Source organism: Neofelis nebulosa, chromosome 8 (genome assembly GCF_028018385.1).
Source record: "Neofelis nebulosa isolate mNeoNeb1 chromosome 8, mNeoNeb1.pri, whole genome shotgun sequence".
Classification (NCBI taxonomy): domain Eukaryota; kingdom Metazoa; phylum Chordata; class Mammalia; order Carnivora; family Felidae; genus Neofelis; species Neofelis nebulosa.
Window position 1 is genome coordinate 3,732,772 of NC_080789.1, and position 8,466 is coordinate 3,741,237.

General features: G+C 55.7%; 1 long non-coding RNA gene across 1 annotated transcript; it reads right to left on the reverse strand.

Annotated features, from left to right (window-relative positions):
* Positions 1–4,579: 4,579 nt before the first annotated feature.
* LOC131518694 (uncharacterized) lies at positions 4,580–6,578 on the reverse strand. The gene is made up of 2 exons (XR_009265245.1): positions 6,122–6,578; positions 4,580–4,801 (listed from the first exon to the last, which is right to left on the reverse strand). It is a non-coding gene; the product is annotated as an uncharacterized LOC131518694 (long non-coding RNA).
* Between the last annotated feature and the right edge of the window lie 1,888 nt (positions 6,579–8,466).

Genomic DNA, 8,466 nt, shown 5'->3' on the forward strand with positions numbered 1-8,466 from the left:
AAAAAAAATTTTAAGAAATATCCCTTTTGTCCCTGAGAGTATGTCCTTTATGCTCTTGTGTTGCTATTGAAAATGCCACCCCCCCCTTTTTATTTATTTATTTATTTATTTATTTATTTATTTTTAAAATTTTTTTTAACATTTATTTATTTTTGAGACAGAGAGAGACAGAGCATGAACGGGGGAGGGTCAGAGAGAGGGAGACACAGAATCCGAAACAGGCTCCAGGCTCTGAGCTGTCAGCACAGACCCCGACGTGGGGCTCGAACTCACGAGCTGTAAGATCATGACCTGAGCCAAAGTCGGCCGCTCAACCGACTGAGCCACCCAGGCGCCCCCACCCCCCCCTTTTTAAAGTTTATTTATTTATTTTGAGAGAGAGAGAGAGAGAGAGAGAGACCACAAGCAGGGGAGGGGCAGAGAGAAGGAGAGACAGAATCCCAAACAGGCTCCGCACTATCCGCGCAGGGCCCGTTGCGGGGCTGGAACTCACGAACCGTGAGATCACGACCTGAGCCGAGGACAAGAGCCGCCCCCATGTCAGTCCCCAAAGCCGTTTAAAACATTGTTGGTTTGGAAAGCCCAAAGTCCGGGGCCTGCTGGCCCAGATGGGCTCTGTTTACTGGTAAACACAGAGCACGTTGCGAAGGCCTCCTGACATTTTTCCAGTCTTTCTGTGCCCGGCTAGCTCTCTCCTCCAGATTTACTTATGGTATTTATTCGCAAGTCAACATTCTGGGCTGTGTTGGGACTTGCACGTGGAGTATACGATCCTACGTGAGGGCCTGATTTTGATCTTTGACAAATCGAGGGAACGGGGTGTGGGCGGCTGGCTGCCTTGGGAGCCCTCGGGAGTTACACCCACGTGGGGGCCTGGCTCACAAGCCATCAGGCAACCTGGGGTGGGGGGGGCAGCTCTGCAGGGAAAGGTTCCCTCTGCTTGGGAGCCTGGGGTGTGCAGGGCAAGGAGCTGGCTGGAGGCAGAAAGAAGGCTGAATTCCACACGTGCGTGAAGGCGATCACGGGAACAGCTTCTAGAAGGTGACGGTGGCGTGGGGCAGGACACCAGAGCAGCACCTTGGCGGGTGGGGTTTGTAGATGGCTGGTGGGAAAACCAGACCCCGGGTGGGGTGGTGAGGGGACCGTCAACTTACCCCTTCATTTCTCCACGTGGAAAAGCAGCATCTGAACAAAGTGTTAGTGCTGAGTCTAATTTCATGCATTTCTTTAATATTTATTTATTTTTGAGAGACAGAGGCAGAGCATGAGCGGGGGAGGAGCAGAGAGAGAGGGAGACACAGAATCCCAAGCAGGCTCCGGGCTTCAAGCCGTCAGCACAGAGCCCGACGCGGGGCTCGAACTCACGAACCGTGAGATCGTGACCTGAGCCAAAGTCGGACGCTTAACCAACTGAGCCACCCAGGAGCCCCTAGTGCTGAGTTTAATTTTAAAACAACCCTCCCCCACCCCAGAAAACACAATCTAGTATGGCTAAGCAGGTGCCCAGGACTGGGCTGCCGCTTTCCACACAGGACTCCTATTTCACTGGCCGGCGACCCCCTGATTTCCCTGTGCGAGAGCAAGGCAGTCTCTGGGCTCCTGCAGACTTGCCAGAAAGTTCCCCCACACCGCCTTGTTTCCCACTCTCTGGTGTGTGTGGCCTTCGGGCCCCCTGCTTCACACGAGGGAGAGCCTCCCATTAGAAACCTGGTACCTTGACTTCTGTCCTCATATGTCCCGCTCCGCCAAGGTCAAGGCCCAAACTTTCCAGATTGGCAAAGGCCCTCAGGACAAAAAGGCTGTTGCAACCTCTCTCCTTGCCTGCTGTCCCTCCCACGCCAAACTTGGCCTGGAGGTGTGCCACTATTTTGGCCACTTTTAGAGGTTTTTAACATAATTGGTAAGCACTTTAAATTTTTTTTTAATGTTTATTTTTGAGACAGAGAGAGAGAGAGAACGCACAAGTGGGGTAGGGGCAGAGAGAGAGACACACAGAATCCGAAGCAGGCTCCAGGCTCCGAGCTGTCAGCACAGAGCCCGACGCGGGCCTTGAACTCACAAATGGTGAGATCATGACCTGAGCCGAACTCGGACACTCAACTGACTGAGCCACCCAGGCGCCCCAGCATTTTGTAATACATTTTTTAAAACTTATTTCTAGAGAGAGAATTGATCCAAATAACTTTGGCCGCCATTGCCTCAATCATCGATGATATTTATGTATGTTTTGGTTCAGATGTTAAGCACGGGGACCTGGCTGTCCCTTATGCTGGGTGCATCCCTGCCTTGCCTGGCACGGGAGCAGTGGTCACTAATCAGGGGTTACACCTTAAGAGTGGCGTCGATCCGGAGCAAAGCAGTTCACTGCCGTCCTTCCTGGACAGAGGGTCAGGTGCCCGGGCTCTCTCCTTGCTTGGCTGCCCAGTGAGGTCATCGACGACATGCCCACTGTGCACAGGGCACTTCGGCCTCAAGTGGGCCTGCAGGCTTGTGGTCTGCTCCCTGCTCCCAGGGTTGGCAGCCACAGAGGGGCTGAGCCACAGCCCTGAGCCGCCAGCCCGGGAGCCGCGGGCCTGGCCCCAGCGCCCGCCTGCCCGGCTCACGTGTCCTTGCTTTTTCCACTGTGCCCACCACTCCCCTCCTGGGCTCTGTGACCTTGGACAGCCACAACCTCCCTACGTCCGTTCCTGACTGTAAACTGAGAGGCTGGGCTGGCTGATCTCAAACGTCCCCCGCCAGCTGGGGACTCTGAGTCGTGCCTGGGGTTGTGACTGGGACATGCCCCAGGAGCCAGCTGCCAGGGCCCACGAGGGAGGCATTTTTTCCTGCCTCGCTGGGGGGGGAGCAGACACATGACTATCCGGGCTGAGCGCTTGCCGTGAATTACGATCAGTGGCTCGTGCTCTGTGCTTTGGAAATGTGTTCAGGACCGACCTCCAGGCCTGGGATCATCGGAGCCTGTGGCCTGGTTGGGGAACCAGCTCCCTTTTTCTGCTGCTGGAACCCCCCCCGGGCCAAGGCAGGTCAGCGGGAAGCCACCCACCTCTGTCTTCGGCAAACACAGAGTAGGAGGGCGGCTCTACGTCGTGTCCCAATCACATCCCACGGAGGGGACACTCACTGTGGCCTCCTACCGTCCAGCTCGCTCTTCCCGTGGGTCTCCCAGTCACTTGCTGCTTTGGTCCAAAAATAGCACTTCTTGTTGGAACCAACGGAGGTCATAGATCCTGCCATAAGATGGAGGGGTTCCTGGGTGGGGCATGCTCTGGCGGCACAGCGGGAACCCGGGGCTGGGTTGTCCTCACTCGGGCACCAGGGTGTGAGGGAAACAGGAGGCCGGTTCCCACCCAGACCTGGGCCTCCTTGCCCAGTCGCTTCGGCCCCCTCCGGAAGGGAACCTGAGAGGCCGGCCCATGGCAGAGCGGGGCGGGGGCAGCTCTTGGCAGGACCCGAGGTCCAGCTGGAACTTTCTGGACTGGGGGAAAGGGCAGGACCCCCGTGGAATCCTCACTGGGCCCCCCGGGGCCGGGTACGGGCCCTGAAAGGAAGATTCAGCCAGCCGTGTGGGTGACACGGGGCTCACCCTGAGAGAGGCTCCCTGTCCTTAGCACCCTTTCGTTCAGGGCACCGAGGTCGTGCTGGGTCTGAGCTCCAGCGCCGGCCTCACCCCTCAGTGATTCCCTCTCCTCGCGGGGAGAACTGAGGCCGCCCTGGAGGGTCACTGCCAGAGTCAGAGGCAATGAAGACCAGCGTGGCCCGGTCAAAAGGCTCCCGGCCCTGACTCCTCCCCCAGCCGCCTGCACAGCCCTTTCACGTGGGCCCTCGCCTCTCACTTCCCTTATCCACCAGCCGCCAGGCTCTGACCCACCCTCTCACCACATCCCTGAGGGCCAGGGTCACATCCCCGCGTCTCTGCCCAGCATCCCCACTCACAATCCGATGTGTCACACTAGCTTTTCCTTGTGCAGGGCACCACCTCTTTCAGGAAGGCCTCCCTGATCTCCTCTCTCCGGGCCCTGTTTCTCCACTGTGTTTCATCAGCCCCAGGGCCTCTGCGGATCTTCCTGGGTCCTACATGCCTGTTTCCTAGTCTATCTCCGCGAGACTGGAAGCTTCTTGGGGTTTAGGATCTCATCTGAGGTTATTAATAAAAACAACAACAGCACAGGGGGCGCCTGGGTGGCTCAGTCGGTTAAGCATCCAACTTGCTCAGGTCATGAGCTCGCGGTTCGTGAGTTCAAGCCCCGTGTCGAGCTCTGTGCTAACAGCTCAGAGCCTGGAGCCTGCCTGGGATTCTGTGTCTCCCTCTCTCCCTGCCCCTCCCCTGCCCACTCTCTCTCTCTCTCTCTCTCTCAGGAAATGAATAAACATTAAAAAAAATTTTTTTTTAAATGACAGTATAAAAAAATTACCCTTTTTTTTCTTTTGGTGTTTTGCCTCCTACGTGTTCAGATTTAACAAGGCCCAGCTATTTTGTGCAGGAGTCTCTCTAGCACTGCAAGATTATTTTGTAATGAAATCTATCACATAGGTGCTCTGTAATTTTGCCTGTTTTTATGGTGATACATATGACATCAACTGTGTTTGAATAAACATTTTATTTTTTTACATAGTCATTTTTTTGTTGGGGTAAAATATTCATCAGATAAAGTTTACCATTTCTAAGTGTGTGGTTCCACGGCATGAACTTCCATATCGCTGTGCAAACGTTAACACGGTCTGTCTCCTTTCCTCTTTCCCAACAGAAACTCTGTCCCCACGAAGCACTCGCTCCCCACTTCCCAGTCAGGAGTTTTAGTTGCTGTAAAAGAGATTTTGGAACATTCGGTGGAATCAGAGATCTGCGGCTGAGATAGGGTCCCATTAGGGTTAACTTCCTGATGCGAAATACTGCGCTGTGGTTGTGGAGGACAGACGGTCCCAAAGATTTTGTTTTCATGACTCCTTTGTGCTCTTAAAAGCTATTGAGAACCCCAAGACATTTTGCTTACGTGGGCTATCCTCGTCGATATTTCCAAGGATTCGAATTAAAGTGAAAACAAACAAACAAACCCCTTTATTTTATTTTATTTTTTTAACGTTTATTTATTTTTGAGACAGAGAGAGACAGAGCATGAACGGGGGAGGGGCAGAGAGAGGGGGAGACACAGAACCGGAAGTAGGCTCCAGGCTCTGAGCCATCAGCCCAGAGCCCGACGCGGGGCTCGAACTCACGGACGGTGAGATCGCGACCCGAGCTGAAGTCGGACGCTCAACCGACTGAGCCACCCAGGCGCCCCAACAAACCCCTTTAAATATTTACTAATTCATATAAAAATAAGAAGTCCTGCCTATATGAAATTTAAAACATTTTTTACACACTGATTATATTCTTCAGAGCCCCCCCAAATTGTTTAAAGCATTTTTGTAAGGCTCTTGAACGTCTGGTTTAATAGGCAGTGGCTGGGATCTCAGCAGCTTCTGCGTCTTGCCTGCTGCCTTGTGTTGTTTCTGGCGATGTCTGTGAAGAAAATCTTAGCCTCACGCATGGTCGGGGAGAGAGGCGATTGAATAGTTGTTTCAGGTAAGTGTGGGTATTTGATCCTGAACCTAAATTCAGCAAATGAGTGTTTCTTTTCAATTTTTCTTTTTAAATTTTCTTGATAATTTAATTTTAGAGACAGCACGAGCAAAGGGGGTCGGAAGACAGAGAGAGAGAGAGAGAGAGAGAGAGAGAGAGAGAGAATGAATCCCAAGCAGGCTCCACGCTCAAAAGGAGCCCTACACAGGTACACAGGACAGGGCTCAATCCCACGCCCCTGGGATCATGAGTTGAGCTGAAATCAAGAGTCAGACGCTCAGCCAACTGAGCCATGGCTCCCTTGCTGTGGTTCCTGAATGGTGGATACGCTACCCTGGAGGGAAAGCCAGTCTGCACCCCAGAGCCCATGGGCCCACCCTCCAGAGGACTTCCTGCCACCTGGGCAGGCCCCTTGGGTGGCGCTGCATTGGCAAGACCCAGGGAGATGCCCTGGTTCAACCCGCCCTCCAACCCCCCATTATGCGGGTGAGGAGACAGTGGCCCGGGGAAGGACCGGCCAGCTGGGGAGGCCCGCCTCCTGGCTCACTGCTGTTTCCACACCTTCTGGCAAACGCCAAGTGATGTACGTACAGGCAATGTTTCTGGAACCTCCTATGTAGCTGCGGAGGGACTGGCCACTTGGGTCAGCGGTCAGCACACCGTCCATCTGTCCGTCACCCCTTCCTGAGGGCACCGTTTCTTGCACAGGCCCCGGTCGCGTGGTGGGGGATGGGAGGGCAAGGAGGAGGTCCCCATCGCCTTGGTCCCCGTAGGGCTTTTCCTTGGATTTGACCGGTTTACAAGAAAGGCCTGGAGTGTCCTTCCGTGTCAGGTCCTCCCACGTCAGAGGCATCGAATGCGAATGCGCACTTGTTGGATGAGGAATCATCTGTTGGTCGACTGGTAGAGGAGAGATAGAATCAGAATTTCTACCCCCTGGCTGTCTCAAAGCCATTTTGCTCTGTTAACATATAATGGAAGGGGTATTGATTTCAAAACAGTAACAAGAACTTGGCCCCTACAGGCTGTGTGACCTTGCCCCGGTGGGCACAGCCAGCCCCCAGCTGCTAGAGGGAAGGGCCAAGCCTGGCACCTGAGTGAGCTACTCCAGATGCTTCGGCCGCTGCCCCCAGGGCACAGCTGGGAGCTCCCCGAGGCCCAGTCTCTACCTCCTCCTCCAGCAGGGGAGAAAAAGAAGGAAGGGCTGCGGGACTCTGCAGGGGGGTGGAGGCTACATGGCTCTCTCAGCTCAGGACCCCGCAAACCACCCAGGGCGTGTACATGCGTGTGTGCCTGCCTGCGTGACTGTGTGCGGTGCACGCCTGTGGGCAAACGTGCACGTCTGTGAGTATATTATGTGCTCGAGCACGTGCACGGATGCATCGGTGTGCCTGCAAGCCCGTGTGCGTGAGCATACGCACCTGTATGCACGTGTGTGCCCTGTCTGTGTGTGTGCACGTGCACGTATTTGCGTGTGGTGTGCATTCACAGCTGTGCGTGTGAGCCTATTTGTGGACGTTCACGTCTCCGTGTGTGCACACGGGTGAGTGTTTCGTTTCCTCCCTGGGGCCCCCCTGAGTGTCGTGGAGATTTGGGGGGAGGGGGTGTGCAAAGGCAGGCCTGGAGAGAGCGGCTGGCTTGGGCCTGGGCCTGCCCTTTACTCACCCACAGTCTGCTCAGATCAGAGGACCTTGGGACCTTGCACTCTGCAAAGCCATGGTCAGCCGGGTAGGATATGCTTCCCAGGAAGACGCTGCCAGCACCTTTGACCGTCTCTGTTTGCTTATTTCCATCTTGACCTCATCTCGCCTGTGTTGTTTTTGGTTTCTAGCCTGTTCTAAGAGCCAGCCGCAATGCTGTCCCTGGGGGACCTCCATCTTTCAGTTGCACAGGGAGGCGTCCCCACCCCATCGAGGGAGCCAGGTGCAGCTTGCTCCAGGTCCCCAAAGGGCACTTTGGGGAGTGCCCTTCCCTGGTGATCCACCTTCCCCCGTGGCCACTGAGGTCGCTGCCTGGCGTCCTTCCCCCTGGGCCTTGGGGGGATTGTCTTTAAGTCTCCACCATAATGCGAACAGAACAGCCATCGGTTTCCCTATGATTTGCTCCACCGGAAACAAAGACAGGATTGTAAGGGCTTGTGGGAAAGGGCAGCAGTTCGTGTGGCACAAAGAATTTATTTTTTCCTTCCCTGATCTGAGCCCTATCACCAGGCCCCCGGCTGCCTGGGAAGCTGCTGTGGGAGAAGGCTGCTCAGGTGGTGTGGGTGGCCCCTGTGGCCCCCAATGTGCCTCGGGGGCATCTGTTCTGTTCTGGGACATCCCAGTCCTCCCATATACGTGCCTGTCCTCCCTCCAGACACTGGTCTCTCTGGGCCTCCCTCTCTGTCCTCCCTCCAGACACTGGTCTCTCTGGGCCTCCCTCTCTGTCCTCCCTCCAGACACTGGTCTCTCTGGGCCTCCTCCTCCAGCCGCCTCACAGGGTTCTGGGGCCCTTGTTGCTCTGGGCCGTGCCCTGGGCAGATCTTCTCTTCCCAGTCGTGTCCCCCTCCTGGTGCTCCCCCAATCCCTGTCTGGCTCCACAGAACCCCTCAGGAGGGAGCCTGGCACCCCATTTCCCTGGCACACGCCCCCCCAGCTCCAGCCAGGCTCCTCACAGGTGCCTCTCTCATCACCTCCTTGCCTGGCTGAGTCACCACCTGACCCACCCCCCCCCCCCCCCCGACACCGCGCTGCCCCTGCACCACCACCCCCCCCCCCCCCACCGAAAGCACCTTTGATTCCTCACTGCTGCCTAAAGTGCTCCGCAGACTTTGGCGTTGTGCAGGAGAAAGTGCCTCTCAAGGGCTGGGGGTTTGCATGCAGAGGGCACACGGGGAGGAGGAGGGACAGGAGGAAGGTGACCCCGAG